The 20,359-nt window shown below is 39.1% G+C and overlaps 1 long non-coding RNA gene across 2 annotated transcripts in view; it reads right to left on the bottom strand.

Annotated features, from left to right (window-relative positions):
• The window catches only part of LOC137185598 (uncharacterized), a 77,786-nt gene extending 65,026 nt beyond the window's left edge, over positions 1-12,760 (bottom strand). For both annotated transcript variants that reach the window (XR_010928889.1, XR_010928890.1), the window contains exon 1: positions 12,147-12,760. This is a non-coding gene — a long non-coding RNA (uncharacterized lncRNA). The remainder of the gene's footprint in view (positions 1-12,146) is intronic.
• Between the last annotated feature and the right edge of the window lie 7,599 nt (positions 12,761-20,359).

Genomic DNA, 20,359 nt, shown 5'->3' with positions numbered 1-20,359 from the left:
TGGCTCCAAAAAACCAAGATGGCAATGGTCAAAATGCCGAACTCGAGGCTTCAAAACGGGAGTCCACAAACCAATGGGTGACGTCATGTTGGCTATGTCCATTATTTTTATACAGTCTATGAAAGTAAGTAAATACGTTTACTGAAGTACTGTACTTAAATACAATTTTGAGGTACTGGTACTTCACATGAGTATTTCCATTTGATACTACTTTATACTTCCACTCCACTACATTTCAAAGGGAAATATTGTACTTTCTACTCCACTACAAGCTATAACAAGCTTTTAAAATACAACACATTGTTAAAGATGAAACCAGTGGTTTCCAACCTTTTTGGCTTTTGACGTCTTACAAAAAGCAGTGTGTAGTCGAGTCACATTTCAGATGTCTATGAGTTGTTAACAGCTCCACCAAATACTGATTTTTCCCTCTAAACTTCTCACATGGTTTCATTTCAATAAATGTTCAAATGATCCAATATTTCAAAAATCAAAAATTAGAGAAAAAGTCCAAAAACTGAAAACAGATTTGTGTATCAGAACTTTGTTTTTTTCTTCTTTCCTCTCCCATTAATCATCTCATGACCCCTCAGATTTAACTGGTGACCCTTTGGAGGAGCCCAACCCCTAGGTTGGGAACCACTGGACTAAACTAGCTAATTGTATATAAAGTAGTAGAAACTAGCTCCACCTCCAGCAGCTAGAGGTGGACACAGTAACATGCTGCTCTAACACTGATGCTTCACTATTAATAATCTAATGATGTCGTATATAATAATATATCAGTCAGAGGGACCAAACCACTACTTTTACTGCAATACTTAAAGTTAATTTTGCTGCTAATACTTAGGCTATGTCATTTTAAAGTAAGATTTTAAGTAAGTAGGATTTCATGCAGAACTGAATACTTCTTCTAACACTGGGTGTACCTGTGGCTAACGTTAGCAAGCTTGCTAAGCTACAACACACTTTTGGAATTACCACAAGTCTCAGTTCTCCTCCAGTGTGTCAGCTGAATGCAGAGACCATATTGGTATCAACCCTCCATTAATCCCAGTAAGATAGTAAGTAGTATAATTAGAGAGCAATACAATTACTGAATTTCAAATTGTAATCTCTTACACTAGTCGTTACTGAAAAAAGTAATTATATTACTGTAACATGTAACAAAGTACTGCGTTACTGCCCAACACTGGTTAAGGAGAGGTGGCTCTTGCGAATGTGCATGGCTATTTACCATTGCCGTTTGAGTTGATTATGGTTGAGCTTTTTTTTTTTTTTTGCTGCAGAAGCTCATTGTGTGACCACAGAAACAACAAAAAAGAAAACCCAGCAACATCAGCTTCAAATTTTGAATATCTGGTCTGGACCGATAACCAATGTTTGTAATATCAGTTAACTAAACATGCTATTTTCATCATGTAACATTGCCATTCCCTCTATTTTAAGCTACAGCCCCATCTGTTTGGTTGCATGATGATATTTCAGTATATGGACAACCTGTAGCGTACGGTACAGGAAGTGGTAACCCCTAGCTGTTTGAAAGCACCTCAAGGAGAGCACAGGATGGAATATACTGTATGTTTGGAGGCTATGTTAGCAAAACTAGTCTCTTTCCAGGTCTGTTATATTGGCAAAGGACAGTACTGGCCTCTTATACTATGCCAACTCAGGATTTACAGTCTGGATGATTTCCTTTCTTCCACATATCCCCATACTCCACAGCTTTCACAGTATACATCTTGTCCTTTAAATGGTTGGCTGCAGCAGCAGAGCTACCTTTAGCTTTTCTACTAACACTAGTTCCCACCATTGTAGGTAGCAATTAAATGTTTATGAAAAATGGCACTCAGCAGGCTTAATTTATGATGTGGAAACGTGTGAGTGCATTCACATACTATACATGTGGAGTATACAATGCTGTCATTTAAGCTGCTCTCATAATGTCCTCCTATTAAAACTAATGAGAATCCTTTAGAAGTTGTAAAACCCTGGCAGCTAGCCCATAATAATGTTTTTAAGTAATATGATTACATAAAATTTTACTGCCTTGCCAGCCTCAATGCTGCTCAACTCGTACCTTTCTTACACTCAGAGTAGTGCCATTAAAAGAAGAAAAGAAAGAGAGAAGAGGACTGTTGAAGCCAAAGACCTGCCTATTACATTAATGTAATATTTTCTTTCAGGTCTTCAGATGCACAGCACAAGGAAATACACCACATCAGTGTTAAGACTGAAGCAGCATTCAGGATGACATTCCCATTGATAATGAACATCGCCACACAGCAAACAGAAACACACTCGATCGATAGTGCACATTGTATCTGGCTACTCTATTTCAGCGCACTTGTTTATTGGCTTTGACGTGATGGAGTGACAAAGACAGTGTATGCTGCATATTGAACAGAGCTAAAAGAATACAGTGCTTGAGGGACAAAGGTATACTTGAGGGTATGGATGTGGATTTGTGCAGCAGCTTGTTTTGCATGAGTCCAGTGGGCTGGAGATGAGGTTCGTATGTTGATATGTCTGTGCTGTTCATAAGTGGGTGCAACGGTTGTTTCGTACACATAAGAGTGAGCTTTAAATAGTCAAGGGTACACTTCTAGTGTTGGAGAAAGACAATTCTAGTTGAATGTTGAACTGAGGAGAAGGGTGATAGCAACATTTCTGCCTCCAGAACGGCTTGTTATAGATTCTTAAAGTGCGCTGAACTCTACTGAAGGATGAACTGCATTCCTCATATTGGTGTTGATGATCATGCTGGAGAGTGCTGTCTAACACGCTGTACCAAGGAATAAGGTATAAGAAGGAGTATTTTATCCTAACAGGTGTATGCATATGTACATATGTGTTGGCTCCATGTATGTATGCATGCCCTCTCGTAAGCCTGCTCTCCTCTGCTGTGTTTACACATGCAAATTAACAGATTGCATGCGCATGTTTCTCAAACATATGCATCCTTCTATATACTCTGCATGCTCTCACATTGAAGGGTGCCAAATGTGAGTGTGCATCAGCAGTGTGTGTGAGTCTATCCACACACACACACACACACACACTCACACACCAGTGTATGGATATCAAGCTGAGCCCCTGATTTCCTTCCACTCTGACACATGATTTCCCTGGGAAGCCTGCGATGCCACCCGAGAACAAAAGGGGACCTGAACGCAGCCGAGCGCCTATCTCCAGCACACGCCACTGTTAATCAAAGACAATTAAAAAGGGCCCTGCCAGCAAAGGCAGCCATGATGATTTATGAATAAATTACAGGGCTCATTTGTATGCCATAGATCATATTTGTTGGGCATGCTCCCCCCGTGGAGCCGGATCGGAGTTTCTCCGAATTAGAGATAACAGCTACAGTATCTCTATTGGAAGGAAGGGTGATGGGGGGGATTTAAGAGTTCAACCTGTCCATGTTATCTATGTGAAATAGACTGCTCAAAAGATATTTAGTACAAACTTCTAAAATAGTTCATGGGATTCAGCAGCTATTATGAAAGGTGGTTCTTTATATATTTAAGGCATTTCTGCTCCATCAGAAGGTTACAGTTAGAGAATTTTAAAGTTTTCAAAAAAACGGCTTCAAAGAATTAATTCATACTATACATTCACACAGTGATACTGATTTCCAGCATCCACAGTCTTACTGATACACTAATAAGATGCTTTTAATTCGGGGGTCAGCCCTCACTGGACGTTAATAAATTAAAACTTTTCCCCCTCCACTAAGAAATATGTCTTTCTTCTTGTTCCTACAGTTGAATGTTTAAGCTTCACTGTGCAGAGTAATGTTTGTACATTGTTTGACACTGGAAGGCTGTTTTCACATTCCTATTTGTTACACATTCCAAATCCAATGATTTATTCCTATTTATGTTATTGTGTATAATAAAAAGCTTATGAAGATGAAATGTAATTGTGCAACACAAAAGCTGCATGTGTTGACAGGGGTACACATGTGTCTGATATGTGTGCACGCTGTTAACAACATGATCAACAAGTTATGTCGATGGTGATCAGTGTCACAGTGACTCCACTAGTGTGAACACACTCATGTTTGCTTAAAAAACTTTTCCTGAGAGTAACTTAACACCAGGCTGAAGTCTGTTGTGTTCAAATAAGAAAAGTGGCTATTACGCTCTGGGTTGCACAGACAGATGTTGGTGTTTTTAATACAATAGTACCTGTCAATTTCCATCAAGGGATAGCACAATTAAGTGAAGAACTGGAGAGCACTACTGACTTATTTTGCCATTTTCATTTAGTTAAGATGCATTTTGATCTTCATACTTAGCTTTTCAGACCAGGCATCTGCAAGGAAAAGTGAGAGTAGAGTTTAAAGATAGATTTTTAAAACAGTTTAACAAACTGTGAAGGGGCGAAGAGGTTGCTGTTACATCTAATAATCACATGAAATAATTATTATACTTCAGAAGAACACCAACTTGTCAGAAAGTTAATGATTGTCTGTCACATTACATTAGAAGTACGGCATGATTCTCATTTGAAATGAGCAAATGGATAATTGTAAAGGTTACTAAGTTTTAGGATGACGTTAAAGCACAGACACTGACTGGATATGGTAACAGTCCTGGAAAGAGATTGGCATGTAGAATTTCCAGCCACCAAAATGAAATGACCAAACATGATATGAAATCATACTGAATGCAATTAAATAAAACTAATCACTCTGTGGAAGTCTTCATTAACCTCTCCCATCCCAACTCCTGTGAAGTTTATGGATTAGCGTTTCTCAAATTAAGAATGTAACAAACTTCTAATACTTCTGCTATATAGGACTAAGATGTCACAAATTCTATATATTTGATAATTGGCATTCTCAGTGCCCAGTGACTTCAATTTCAGTGAACACTGGAGCAGGAGGAACTCTGCAGCTTTTAACAACTGAAATCTAATGACAAAGCTGTTGTTAATGAGGACAACAGGAAACCCGGATCTCCAACGGAATTCGCAAAGAAAATTTCTCTGGTTCTGCTGCATCGATTTTGATCTTCAGTGTTACAGGAGTGCAATGCTAAATCAATGGAATGCGCTTTTAACTCCATCTTGAAATCCTGAGTTGCACACTGTGTATGCTGTGTTAGTAGATGAGATGCAACTTCTACTAAATGCTAAAATGCTAGTGGAACTTGTTTGCATCAAAATGTTTTTCCTTATAATGGTCTGTATCAATCAAAATGACAGCACTGTACATACATGGAGTAGATTTTTAGATATTTTGATCAACAATTAATATTTTGCATCAAACTCTTAATTGTATGTTCTGCAAGGCCGATCCATTGCTATGGAGGTACTTTTATGTCTTCATTATGCAATCAAACAATAGGTTTGCAATCAAAAATTGATTTGAGAACAAAACTATGGACACTGCAATCCAAAAATGTTTTATTGAAAGTAAAATAAATTTGTGATTAAAATGTGAATCAAAAGTTTTATTTGCAAATCCAAAAGTTTTGCTTGTTGTTGAGCTGAATCTTGTGGGCAGGACCTACACTGAAAGATGTAAGACACGTCTCTATTGGCCAGTCACAGTCAGAGTGACAGTTTGACAACATCCACAGTTAGTAAAGGAGAGAGGGAGTGTAGAAGTCGGGAGCGGAGAAGACAAGAATTTAATGTGCAGGTATATTTACTCATAACTTCCATCTTAGTAATAGCAAGAATGTTATGTTTGAACTGGCGCATGTAGATTGCTTCTGTTTAATGATATGTGATGTTGTAATGGGTTAAAAAACATATTATTTTGTCATCAACCCATCAGATTCTGTGATCTGTGGTGTAGGAAGAAGTTCTCAGACCCTTAAGTACAATGGCAGTAACTCAACTCCAGAGTGTGTATTTTCAGAGCAGTGGGCTTTTGTTTTTGGGTTAACAGGCTGTTGGACTATGGGCTTTCAGTCCAATGGGACATTTTTCAAACTACTGGGGTTTTGGAATAATGTACCTTGAGACCAATGGGCAGTCCCCATGACGAGCGAGTGACTAGCTAATTGAGCTAAGCTAGCTCATTACAACATCACAGATCATTAGACAAAAGCAACCTACATGGACCAGTTCAAGCAAAACATTCTTGCTATTACTAAGACAGAAGTTATGTGTAAACATACCTGCGCATTGATTTTCTGTCTTCTCCATGGACTACAAAACTCCCTCTCTTGTTCACTAACTGTGGATGTTGCCAAACTGTCACTCCGATCGAAACTGGCCAATAGAGACGTGTCTTACATCTTTCAGCGTAGGTCCCACCCACGAGATTCAGCTCAACAGGAACCACAACTTTTGGATTTGCAAACAAAACTTTTTAATCGCAAATTTATTTTACTTGCAATAAAACACTTTTTGATTGCAGTGTCGATAGTTTTGCACTGAATTTTTTTTTTTTTTTTAAGGACACAATAAAGACACAAAAGTACCTGCGTCTCTGTGGTCTATGCAGATTCTTTACATGCATTCATGGCAGTGCATTTGCTTACCCTATGTTAGCCTTAAATGCATGTCAGCTGAGAAAATGTTTCTTTGGAGTATGGCTCGGAAAAAAACAAACAAAACAAAAAACCTATTGTACAATGAAACCAGATATTCATGTGACATAGTGTAAGAATGCAAATGGTGTATTTGACTACAATGAAGTAACATCAAAACAGTACACTACCACATACTCTATGTCTGAATGTAAACACCTTACACTGTAGCTCCAGCCTTTTTGCTTCAATCCATTGAGTCCAAAAGCTCTCATTAACCTCTCATATAAAGCCACTGTTTTTGATACTTATGTTATTGTGCTGCTAAGTGTGCAAACAGGAAACTGTTTAACATTAACCATATTTAATAAGCTACTTCATCAGGACTGTATTTCTGTGTATAGCCCTTGGTGGTTAAAACTTGTTGCATGCAGGTAGTAAGCCCTGACGCATGTTTTTTTTTCATTTGTTTGGATCATTGTTTGACTGAGGAGTGTTTTTGACGGCTAGTAGAGCACTGTTAGTGACATTTTTGGTAGCTTTGATTGGTTTACAGGATTATGCAATCAAGTGTCTTTAAATTTGACAGAAAGTAGAGCTTAACAACTAAATTCTTTTACTGTTAGAAAAACGTTCATCAAACATATCATAATTGGTGACAATGAGTTGAATATCAATATCAGTTCAACTGTAATCTGAATATTTTACCAGACTAAACATTTTCAATAAAAGTGTGCATCTAGCTGGGTTCTATACACAAAAGAAAAACAAAAAGACAAGAAACATTCTTTACGGCCAGTACACTGGCATACAGTTCGGAAAGACTCCAATTTGAAAGGCAGTAATTGCAGTCAGTGTGTGTGTGAGTGTTTGTGTCTGGGATGAAAGTTGACCCAGGGCTGCTGCTGGAAAGGACTACAGCAGTTGCAGCCACACTATTACAAATGGTGATCTGATAAGCAGAGATGGAGGATGTGGCAGAGGGATAGGTTTGAAGAGTGGGTCAGTGCTAGTGTGCGGAGAGGAGCTGATGAACATCATTAATCTGTTAGCTGGCATGAATCATCACTCATAGATTGCCTTGGTCAATAGGTGCCACACTAACCAACAAGCCGCTGGAATCCAAAGAGCACGGGCAGAATGGAAGAGAAAACTCAAGATCTACTGTGGTGAATCAGACTGAACACTTTGCACCGTGCTGACTGTGAACTGCAGGATTACTGTTGAGATCACAGTCAAACCAAATGCTTTTACTTTATCCTGTACATCACAGTAAACAATACCGATACCATTGACAATACATTTCCCAAAATACAGGAAGAGCATCTTTAGAAGTCAAAATGTGTTCAAAATAATTCTTATAGAAAAATTCTGTTAAACTACAATTTGGATCTTATTTTTGTAGATTTGTCCATGATTTCTATCAGTTTTAATAAAATTAAAGCAAGTGAGTGAATAACATTAGTAGCCCGTTGATATTAGAGATCGTCTGAAATTTTAGCAGCGGCCCTCATAATGAAACAGTGACATAATTGATTGGCTGTGAGGGCTGTGATGAGTGGGTGGGTGTGATGTGATGTTCAGACAGAAATCAGTACTCCATGATAAAATGCTGGTCTCTATGGTTTTAGAAGCATTCTTTGGACATGTATACAGCGCGTTCGGGATATGCATCTCAACTGGGGTTTTTAGCGCAGTTTGGTTATTATCCTGACATGCAGCCATGGACTGATGCTGACGACTTGGTGTGATGCACCAAAAACACTCCGTAGTGTAGGAAATATCATGGGACAACCTAGGTATTGGATGTGCCTGTAAGTAAGTATACATACAATATCAGTCACATCAATATCACTTATGAATATCAGGCAGCAGCTTACTAATGTTTTATTTCACTGATGGTGGAGATCTTGTGATTCCCATTCCCACTGGAGCAGAGGGAAACCCTGAAAACTCTCTGCATGTAAACAGGAATATTAGTGGAATATTCATGTAAACAGCTGAGTAGGAATATTGTCTTTTTTGGTATAAGGGCAAAAAACTGAATATTTTGTGCATGTAAACGTAGTCGATGCAATGTTATTGGACAAGGTGCTGCGCTGGCCAATAAAATACATGCAAGTGTACATTCTTGGTAGATTACTATGTAATTTGAATATGGTATTTCTACTGTATACCTGGTGATTATCCCAATCAAAGATACAAATTGTCATCATCATAACGTTCCAGTGTAGTAAAATCCTGTTTCATAAATCCACTGTACAAATCTATGATTCAAACTGGACTTACTGGATCATTGTTCTGATACAACACACCTTCACCAATACAGCTCCTTGCATTAAAAAAAATACAATTTTGTTTTTGGTGTGAATACCGACTTAAGTTTTACAGCTCACCCCTAGATTCTGCAACGTTCATTTCACTCATTAACCCACACTAACACTACCCCCACACTAACCCCAATACAATAGAATATAACAATATACTGATGATTAAGCTTTTTATCATTCAACCTTAAAATGACTTTGAGTTGTTGACCATGGAATTCAACACAAGAGTGTTTATTCCCTTGACTTCACAAATCTTTTCTTTTTAATTTCATGGCATACATAGTATGAGATTATGCTATTTATGATATTATATGATATACGGTTCTGTTGGAGCTGTTGAACTAAGAACTACTATAGAAAAAATTAGTATAAATCAACTTCACCTGTTTGTAAAGATGTAAGGATGCTACCTGAAAGGAAGCAGGTCCAAATAGCTAAACCAAATAACCAAAATATAACATGGGCATTTAAATTTTCTATATATATATTTTCTTCTTTTAAACAGAGGCAGAAAGTTCCAAAAAGATGTCCACCAGATTACCAAGTAAAATGCAAAACCTGAACTGCACTCTCACTGGCACAGAATAGTTTGCCAGAAAGAATAGGATGAAGAGCAGTTAACGTCGAGACAGAAGGCAGTAGCCAGTTGTTTCATGGCTAACTTGTCTGTGCAGCTGCACTGGATGGCCGAGCAAGCTCAAGAAGACGAAGCTTTATGGTCAAATTTGAGTGCCTCATTGTCTATACATGTATTTTATTGGTGTGACTAAATGCTCCAGATGCTCCTCTCACAGACAGTGATGCAGTAAAAACCAAATTAATAGCCATTATCATTCACAAACATTTGGGAGCCTGCAAGCAGATGGAGAAGGCTGCTGCTGAACATTTCAAAGACAAAACTCTTTCTTGATGAACTCGATTGTACAACATCGGCAACGGATGAGCAACAGATAGGCAAGGTCATTTATTATGAGTGACTCTACATCTAGATTAAGATAGAACCTTGGGTTTAACACTCAAACCACGCAGTACACCTGACTAGAGACTGATATATTCAGCAGAAAATTTGGTTAAAAGGCTCTAATTTGAAAAGGTTCCACTCTCAATGTGTCTGCAAGCCCTCCAGGTGTAGCTGCTGTATTTGCTTGCAGAAATCATAAGATGTATCAGTTGTTCAGTGAATTACAATGCGTCCGATGGAAAATATCATGGAGTTATTCTAATAAATGTTGACATTTAGTACAACCAAGGCTCAACCCACACCCAATATATTTATCAGAAAACAAGCTCACCTGGCCCATTTGAGCAAAAAGGCAATTTTCTTTCCATTTGCAAATTGTTATGTCCAGGTTTTGATATGCCAGAGGAGTACATATCCAGGCTTCAAGCTCTGGGAACATACATTTACACACGGCCAATACAATTAGGAAAAGATGGGTAACCATTTTAGGGCCTTTAACCGTGACTAAAGGTAGGCAAACACCTCTCTAGTTTTCCTCCCCGGCTCCCCCTGCGCAAGACGAGCTGCATTTAAAGAATCAATTAAGGTGGAGATGGAGAACACTGCGACTGACCTTTCAGAGAGGGAAATTAAAAGAGCACCTCTAGCTCGTGGGAAAAAACGAGCGGTGGATAAGAGGGTTCTTTCTGGCTGCTTTTGCCTTTTAAATACACTTACAGTCAGTCTTTTGTGGGAATTTGTTTTGTGGGAAATGAATGAGCGGGCCATATGGGTAACATTTACAGAGCTGGTCGTGCAAAGGCAGGTCATGGTTCAGTCGCTCTACTGTACTGGATGGAAAATTAGCTGAAGCCTACAGTATTAATAAGGGTCACTGTGAAGTGTGCGTCACTGGGCACTGCTAGACTAATGTCTTTGGGGCGACCCATCATTAAGTACAGTTTGGTTGACAGTTATCTTAGAGGGGGGGGGAGGACGTGCATTCCCCCTGGGAGTAGAAACATGCAGTAAGATAATTCCCAATAACATCACATCATCTAGATGAATATTATATCTCTGTGTGTGACTTTTTTGTAATTGAATTGCTTATCTTTCTACCATCATCCTTCAAATTTATCATTTATCTTTTCTCATCTTCCTAGAACAAGATGAACATTCTCCTTCAAAGTGAGGCTATGTGTCTGGGGTAACATCTCCTTAGGGCTAGGAACTTCAACCCTTTTCCCACCCACACTCACTGTTTAAGGGTGTAACGCAAAACTTTTTGTATCCATTTATTTCACTAAATATGTAGGTGGGGCCTACACTGGAAGTTGAAAATTTACTGCCATATTTTTGGTGTTCATTGGTGCAATTTATACGCGTAAGTATACGGTTTTAAAAAATATATAAAATAACATATTTTAAGTACACATATAAATTAATCAAATAATAAAACAAATTGTGTATGAACAGAGCCGGCGCCAGACAATTATCAGCAGGAGGGGACAGGATGGTCACGTGGGCACTCCTTTCATAGATCAGACGTGGCTATCTAACTTATACATAAAAGAAGAAATAACACAATAAAGTGGAAACCGCCTATAGTGATCACGTCTGTCCAGGTCAAATTGATCACTATAAGCTGATGATTATTATAACCGAATTTTTTTCTTGATTTCTTTTGCAGTTTACCATCTAACTGATATTTGTATATTTATTAGATGAATATAAAGTAATGAAACGGGCAGCTTCACTATTTACTGAATTTTACTGACAGTTTCAAAATACAGAACAGCTGTTTAAATGCTGGTTGTTGTTTCACTGCTGCATCTCATTGGCTCATTTTTGGCAGTTTGCTTTGTTTTTCATTGAGAGAAAATTTCTTTCTTTTTCCCGCCATGATTTCAACGTAAACGCAACACCGGCCTCAGGTTACCAGCTGGAAGCAGAGGGGTTACTGTGAGGCAATAATGGTGCTGCAGCCGCTAGGGACATATCAAATGTGTATCATGGGAGTAAAGTAAAAAAAAAAAAAAAAAGAATTACTGTAGTTTTATAATTTTTTTCATATGTTTTCATGTATGAAAAGATCCAAAATGAAAACTGTAAGCGGACTGTTTGATTACTATATGCGAATTATTTAAACAGCATTTGTATATGAATGATTCTGTCCTGGGCTTTTTATAAGCAGTTGATCACTGTAACTGTGATTATGTAAGCAGTTTCCACACTGTAATAACAAATCCAACACTGCATAATCCTTGTTACGACAGTAGCTACAAACACAAATTGAACAATGAATATGTTACAGTTCAAAACTTCCTCACAGAAACCGCAATCCTAACATGCCACGGCAGGCCAGGATAAATAACACTGGCTTACCTGCTGCTATTCATACACAAGGTGAAGTCTTCTGGGCTTTGAGTTGGAAAGGCTGATTATGTCATTGTAATCTGAAGTGTCAGTTAGTTCTCTTTCAAAAGACAAAAACGTTGAGTTGTTGAAGTGTCCAGTCAACATGGATGATGTGAGGTGCATCTGGATCTGTTGTTACAACGCATTTGGTGCAAACAAACGGTCTCACAACCATCCTGCTGCGACTTCACTTGAGGCACAGCCTGGTCCAAACATACTTCATCCTCTGGACGTGTTTTTTTTTTTTTTTTTTTTTTTTTAAAGCGGCTCAAACATAGCTGCTTAACCATAGCTTCCGACTTTCATCTAAATTAGCTGCTAGCAACACAAAGCCGCATTGTGACAGTGCGTACGCGATGTAGCCTAACTTCAGTCACATACCGTAAGAGAAGAAGTTTTCATGAATCTGATAGGGTGGGCAAGCTGTCAATCTGCTGACTGACAGACTGACAGCTTGCCCAGTGACAAAAAGAAGAAAGTCCAAACTTAGTCACATTAAAAGCTGCATGAGAGCTGGATACCGGACTAAAACTGGCGCCCATTCAGTCCTATAGGAATTGCTCGCCTGGCACATACGCCAAAAAAAGTTTCTAGCTTCCGGGTTTGCTTCCGTGTTGCGCGGCCCACTGAATATGCGCAGTAGTGTTTCCCTGCTGGCCCCGCCCGCGAGCCTCCGCGGGTCCCACACACTTTACATTGTGATGACGTCACGGATTTTTAAATCGCTTTCCTCGGCTCGAGGAAAGTTTTACAAACATAAAACCTCCATGGATCAAAAGTTCATAATAGAAAGAGTATATAGTATATAGAAGATATATATATATATATATATATATATATATATATATATGTGTGTGTGTGTGTGTGTGTGTGTGTGTGTGTGTGTGTATAGATGTTCATATGTACATATATACATATATATTAAAAGTCATGTTGAATTAGCTGCTAGTAGTTCCTATTCACACTGGAACAATTAATGCACAGACAACCATCACTAGAGCATGTAGGTTTATTCTTGATGGAGATCGGAAAATTGTGTCAGTTGGGTGGCAGACCAACATTTGCTGACATCTGTTCAGAAGGTATTATCTGTTCAATCCGAATAATGTATTCACATTCGGTTACGTTCTATAACCCACTATAATATACCATATACCACTACATTGTAGTAGTAAGTGTTTATTAATGTACTGTGTTTGTCAGTAACTTTAGGTCCTCCCATTAAGCATCTGTAACTTCTATTAACAGATGATAAATGAAAATGTCACTAAATAAGTCTGCATCATGTGCCCTGTAATGATATGTTACCTAAGAACTCACTATGTCAGTGTAGTCCTCATTCAGCACAGTAAGATGTCCAGCCCTGCTGTTCTCTGTGTACTATCCCACCACCAGTGGTCTGCGTGGGCCCCAGCACCCAGCCAGCAGCTCTCCTGCCTGGGGCCCACAGTGGCAGATGGCCAGGACAGGCTGCGCTGAGCAAGGCACTGTGGGTATGGGGAGAAGCCACAGGATGCTGAGCTGCTCACACACACACGCACACACACACACACACACACACACACACACACACACACACCTGTGTTTATGCAAGGGTTCAGCCGATTCAACTGATTTTACAGGTATAAAAAAAAAAGTTTGGCCCATAACTAGTGGGGGATGGCTCAACATTAAACTGTATTTCATTCTCAGATACTTGCACTTTTCAGATTTTATTTGCGTATGCTGCTGTATGCTGCTTTATAGCCATCCCTGTCTTAATTCCAAATATAGAGGACCTGACCTGGCCTTTGAAGCTATATTGATCATTTTTTGGGCCAGATGTAATTCAGGCTAAGGCAAAAAAAACTCCCCCACCCCCCAGCATTGTGTTTGTGTCAACCTAATCTCTTTAGTCCAGCTGTGTTGCTCAGCTTCACCTACTCACCTTTGGTCATGTACAGTATTGACACAGCCCTCTGCCGTATCATTTAGGTTATCTACCTGTTACCTGCCTCCAACTCTACCTACGTCACTAAATTATTCTACTTTTCATTCTCTTCACTTATCGTTAGCTTTGTCAGTTGTAGAATGCCCAACTGTTGTCCCTCATGTCCCCTGACTGGGATCTGAACATTGGTCTCCCAGCTACTAAGCAAGTGTTAACTAATATTTTTGCGTGTTTAATACAGCTATGTCATTCAACTTCATCCACCTTTTACTCATAAACTTTATTTACTAGAAGCAGTAGTGTCAACACAACAAGCAACCTTTCACATTATACTCACCTTTCACATTCATAGTCATTTGGGTAATTGTTTGTATTAAATATATTGCTTTGAGGAGCAGGTATCTGCCTGATATATCATCACACCAATACATCGGTCTAACCCCCTTACACCCACACACATACACACATACACACACACACACACACACACACACACACACACACATGTACACACACACACAAACATAACCACCTGGAGGGGGGGGGGGGCTGGGAGATTATCCTCCTTGTCACAAAGTTGAGGCTAACACATACGCTCAGGCGCACATAGCCACACACAGTCTGAGCTCTGACAAACACAGGGAGGCTGGGGTGTCGACGCACACTGAGTGCCACCTGTGCCTGGGCATGGAGAGATCGAAGGGCAAAGTCCCGCGTCTCTACAGGGAGGACAGACTGGCACTGGTGAGCAGGTAGGCATGAAGGGAGCCGAGCCCACCCTGTCCTACTGTATCAGCTGGCATCTCACAGATTAACACTTGGATGGGCAGATAGGCTTGTTAACACATGCTCCCATCCACCCCCGCCTACCTCTCGCACACATACACACACACAAACAGCTAAATCCTCCACCACGGAGAGCAGATTTCAGGCTCATCTTCTCCATTCTGTCAGGGTGGAGATGTGAAGTGATGGCGGGTGTACCGGAGCGATCCCAGTCAGGATTAGCAACACTATCATGGGTGGGAATCGGTGGAGAATAGGAGTCTGAGCTGTTCTGGGAGGTAGGGAGTGGGGAAGTGGGCAGGGGTAGATTGGAGAGCAGGTTGTGGACCAGAGAGTGAGGCAAAGATTAAAATATGTTAGCAGACAAAAAACAGTGATAAAGGAGATGAAATGATGGAAAGTCATCATAATGAGAAGTGTTCCATGAGCTATAAAACCACAACAAATTACAATGAACTACAAGCTGATTTAGCTATAGCTTTAATTGTCACTTCATCTACTGTATGTGTAAAGCAAGAAAATATAAATATGTTTATAGCTTAGTGTTTCTTTTGCTGGTGAAGCTATGATTCATGAAATATTTCAATTTTAGCCTTCAGTCTTTTTACCTGTTGAAAATCCAATCACGGCTAATTAATCCATTTATATAATTTCTGTTTTTTGGCATAAAGGGACTACAAACTACATTTCGTTATACAATCTTGTGTTTTAAAATGATAATAATAAATGAATCTTGAATCTTGAATCTTGAAAAGAGAAAAGCATCCCATCCTCAGTAGATTTATTTATTTATCCATTTTACATTCTGGGATTGGACATGGACACTCCAGGTCCACAACAAATCATAACAAACTGAAACTCAAGAGCAATCTCTCAATGTTAGGCTTTCAACTAATTCCAGTGTAAACCCATCTGCATCATTATTAGATGCCATGTGACCGATGATGTATATATATAAAGTGACATTTTTCTTCTTAGGAGGCGGGTTGGGTGGATGGCTAGATAGTTAAATGCTGCAGGAGACCATTGTTCACCTCCTGTTTCCAAACGTGAGTGTCACATTTCCACCCAAAACTCAGGACAGTTTTGTGTTATAGTGTTTACTGTTGCCATGACAATGTTTCAGGTGATCATTTTAACCTAAACCACGATCCTTCCCTAAACCTGACTTAGCGGTTTTTGTGCTTAAAACTAACCAGACCACACCAGTTGCTCTGAGCTTGTAATATTACCTGAGTCTACAATGAATTTAGTTGAAGGCCCGTGCATCACTATACAGATGTCAAAGGATGCCAGAGGGGCGTGACAAAGCATCAGTATTTGATGACCTGGGATGAGAACAGGTTGTTTATTTCAGTGTCCACAGATCAGATCTAAGAGGGGGTGTAGCAGTGAGGACTGCTGTCTGCCACAGTGTAGTATATTTCTGATATTACCAATGGGGGTAAGTTGAAAATGATCAAATTCTACACACAGTGACTTTAATGTAATGCTAAAACAGTCCAAAACTGAATTTGAGAAAACAAAACAAAACACTGAATCTGTCAAAATATCGATTGCATATTAAGAACTGAATGAAGGAGTTCAAGGTGGGGGCCGCATAAGGCTCTGCAAAAAGTTGAACTAGGCTCAACTTTTACGCAATGCAACGTGAAGTCATACGACAAGGCGCTGCATTTGCCAATCACATATGCGGGCAATCAGACTGAAGACGTCTATGTGAAGAAGTACCTTGTTCACCATTTAGGACTGTAGCATTCCGCTGTTTACTGAGGAACTGTGAAGATTGAAGAGAAATATAGAGTTGATGTTGCAAAATAGTGATAGCAAGAAGTAGAGAAGAAGTTGCCTAAACTCAACCAAAAATGTAACTGTAGGCTGAAGAAAAAGCTTGTGTGAATAGTTTTTGCATTGCTTTTGAAAGACACTTCATCAGTGTCATTAACAATGATAGAAACAATGTCATCCTGCTGATAAAGTTGTCAGATTAGAAAATGCTCTTATGAGTTGTTCTGGAAGACACCGACAAGGGTTTGGATTCAGTAGCATTTTATTGAGTACTGAAAACAATATTGAATCTGAAGTCCCTTATTGAATCTAATTAAATGTAGCTTTCAACACTTGCAAGTAACCAGATCTACTATATAAATAACTAATACTCAAATACTTAAGATACCATAATCACATTTTGAAAAGCCAGAAAAACTTCAACTTTTAGTGGCAACCAATATTCACAATGTTTGCAGCAACAACCTGAATATGAGATGAGGAGCATAGGATATGAGATGTTGATTAAATGTATCTGACATATTTAAATAACAAGTCTGGCCTACTTACTTACCATGTTGTTCACAAGCTACTTGTTTCAAGTACTGGAGTTCCTGAGTCAGAACAAACAAAGGCTGATATGCATAAATGTTTAACAGAAATTCTTGACATTGTTCTGTGATCAGCCAGATCATTTCTCCAGAGAAGAGTCGCCACTATGTTGGGATTGTTGAACTACAGAAACACAAAGTCCACTCATCATTGTACCGTGGTGTTACAGAGTGATGTACAATGTACACGTACAAAAATGTACAGAATTAAAAACATTAATCAGCTACATCTTGTGTACTTCAAGCCATAGATATTTGTCAATTGAAACTGAGACAATTGTACTGTATGCATCAGTCAAATGGCACAGAGCATTCATTGACTCAACATGAAAAAATAAAGTCTTTATCATTCCAAAAGTATCTGAGATGAAAAGATGATAAATAGCTCCTTATATGCGGCTGCAGGGCTATAATCTTCTGTCTGACCAACACGCAGCCTTCAGTACTGCTTCAGTACAGTATATCATGCCGACATCAGAGGAGTGCCTTGTCTCTCCATCTCCCTGCCCTGGTACGTTTGTGCTAACACTATCCAGTTGTGACAAAGGATAATGATTGGTGAGCCACAGATTTGGGATCCCATCAGTTAAAACTACTCACAGTGACAGCTCTTCTACAAGAGAAACACACACCAAAGAGCTGCTATTTTCCTCCCTCTCCTTCTCTCCCACTTCTTCTTATAATCTGATATCCTACTTTTTTTTTCTTCACTTCCCTTCACACCTTTTCTCACTCTGACACCTGTACCCCATCCCTCATGTTTTCTCCCATTACCCTCTCCGGCCTTGTTTCTGTCTCCCCGCATTTCCCCCAGCACTGGAGTTTAATACAAGCAAGAGACAACAACAAGTTATTATCAGGTGAACACCAGCCACCACTTGGTGTGGCTGTGTTTGCCTGAACCACTGTGTCAACCTCCTCCCCCCCTCCCCCCCAAAATGGTGCCACCAGCTGATCTGCCACTTTATCACAGCTATTACATTACAATCACTTCTGGTGGCTAAACACTGCTATTCACACATGCAAATACTACCTACAATGCACGTGTACAGGCAATGGTGAACTAAAAAAAAACAAAAAACAAATATGCATTAAATCTATGTTACATGACATTTATCCAAATTTGGGTAATATAGTTTTATGTCAATCTGTTGAGATGGGAATAAAAACTGTGTTTGGCAGGCAGATGCTGCTTCTCATTGAGAATCTGACACACAGTATTTCTCTCAGTATGAGGCACGTACAGTAAATGCACTCATGCATGCATACACAATGGATCGATTTAACTGATCGATGCATTATACTGCTGAGCTACAGATTCTCAATAGACTCACAGGAGGGGGGCTGGTTAGACAAATGGAGCACAGGCTTCCCAGTGTTCTAATAGCCTGCTTATTTTTTGTCAAATTCTTCATCAGATTCATACAATGACTTTTGATCTTGTTCTCTTCTTTAATATCTTGAGAGCAGGGTGGACATTTTGGCCTGATGTTAGGAGAGCTCACCAAGTATCTAAAATGGAAATGGCTCCTCTTCTGATGACCTTGAATGTGCTCTGTAAATTTCCTGACAATCTGTCCATTATTTTTGCATTCAAGTGGACATTTTGGCTCATCCCTGTCACCAGAAAAGAACATTAAATATTAAAAACTGAATCCAGGGATTTACACAATGACAACAGTTTTGGAATGACTTCTTAAAATGTCTATATGTGTCAATGAAACTATGATTAAAGTATGCATAAGATTAGGTTACTACTTCCTGGACCACACCAAGCAAGTTCCAAACATGGTTGGTTGGTCATTTGGGTTGTCACTAAGTAAAAGTACTTTAAATTCTAAATAACATTTCAGTCATCAAAAATTAAAAGCAAGCGGTAATTTGGATGCAAATCCTTCCTTGGGACCGTAGACGTATCACATTAGAGAAAAGTACTAGTGAAAAGAGAGCAATCTACACCATCAGTTTTTATTTAAGTGTTTGTGGAGTGGTGTAGGTCTCCTTTTCCATCTCACAGAACAGATGCACTTGTATTATTATAAATATAGCAATCCACACTGACTCTGAATGATGTGCATATGGTGCGAGTCAATATGAAACCCTGTCTTTGTTTTTATGTTCTAAATTTGCTCAAATTCCAAACATAACCTCCATAGGCACATTTTCCAGTTTCACTATGAGCATACACAGATACACAGTAATGGAACATCATCACTGAATGAAAACAGAGCAATTTTTTCCTGTGTTCTCCCCACAAAGCCCACTTAAAAACTATTTTCATAGAATTTCTGATCAGTTCCTCCAGTGAAGTTTTGTCTGGCCGCTGTCCTGGTGCATATTTTGGGTAAGGAGAGAAATAAAACAATGTAATAACACCTAGTTAAAAATAGAGAAAAAAATATTCATAGAGTTACGGAAACAATCTGCTGTTTGACAGGCGTTGAAAGAAAAATGTTGTTGAAAAAAGGGTGGCAATGACAGAAAAGATCCTGGGAAGATATCCAGAAGGCAAGGGGTAGTGCTAGATCAAGTCTGTAAAGCCATCAAAATAAAGAGAACAAAGGAGTGGAAAGCATAGAAGAAAAAAAAAAAGGCAAAACCTGAAAGCAAGGATGGGGATGAGCTAAAACAACTTGATAAAAATTTCACAACTTAAGTGTGAAGTTTCATAGTTAAGTGTATTATTTTGATTTGTCCTGGCTGAATGTGGCATATATGTAGGCAGAAAGACAGAAATATGCATTCTTTTCATCAGATTTATAAAGCTGTGTGTATGCATGGTTCTGTTTTATAAATCTCAGTCACTGAGGAACTGGCCACACGTACACGAGCCCCATTTCCACTTTCACAGTTATCCATAAATGGATGAAGACGCCCTTAACCAGCCATTTTCATATCAATTCGCTGCCTGCTCCAACAGTCTGTACTCCTGTCAATGAAACAAACGGGAAATAAAAAGTGCTGTTTCACTGATTGTGTTGCACGGGCAAGGTTCTCCAACAGCCAGAACAGCTGTCATTATGCATGATCATTATGCACAGCTGTGCAGCTCTTTATAGCGTCCATATCATTAATTCATCACATGG

This window comes from Thunnus thynnus, chromosome 7 (assembly GCF_963924715.1).
Source record: "Thunnus thynnus chromosome 7, fThuThy2.1, whole genome shotgun sequence".
In the NCBI taxonomy this organism is placed as follows: domain Eukaryota; kingdom Metazoa; phylum Chordata; class Actinopteri; order Scombriformes; family Scombridae; genus Thunnus; species Thunnus thynnus.
This window is presented reverse-complemented; position numbering and strand designations above follow the sequence as displayed.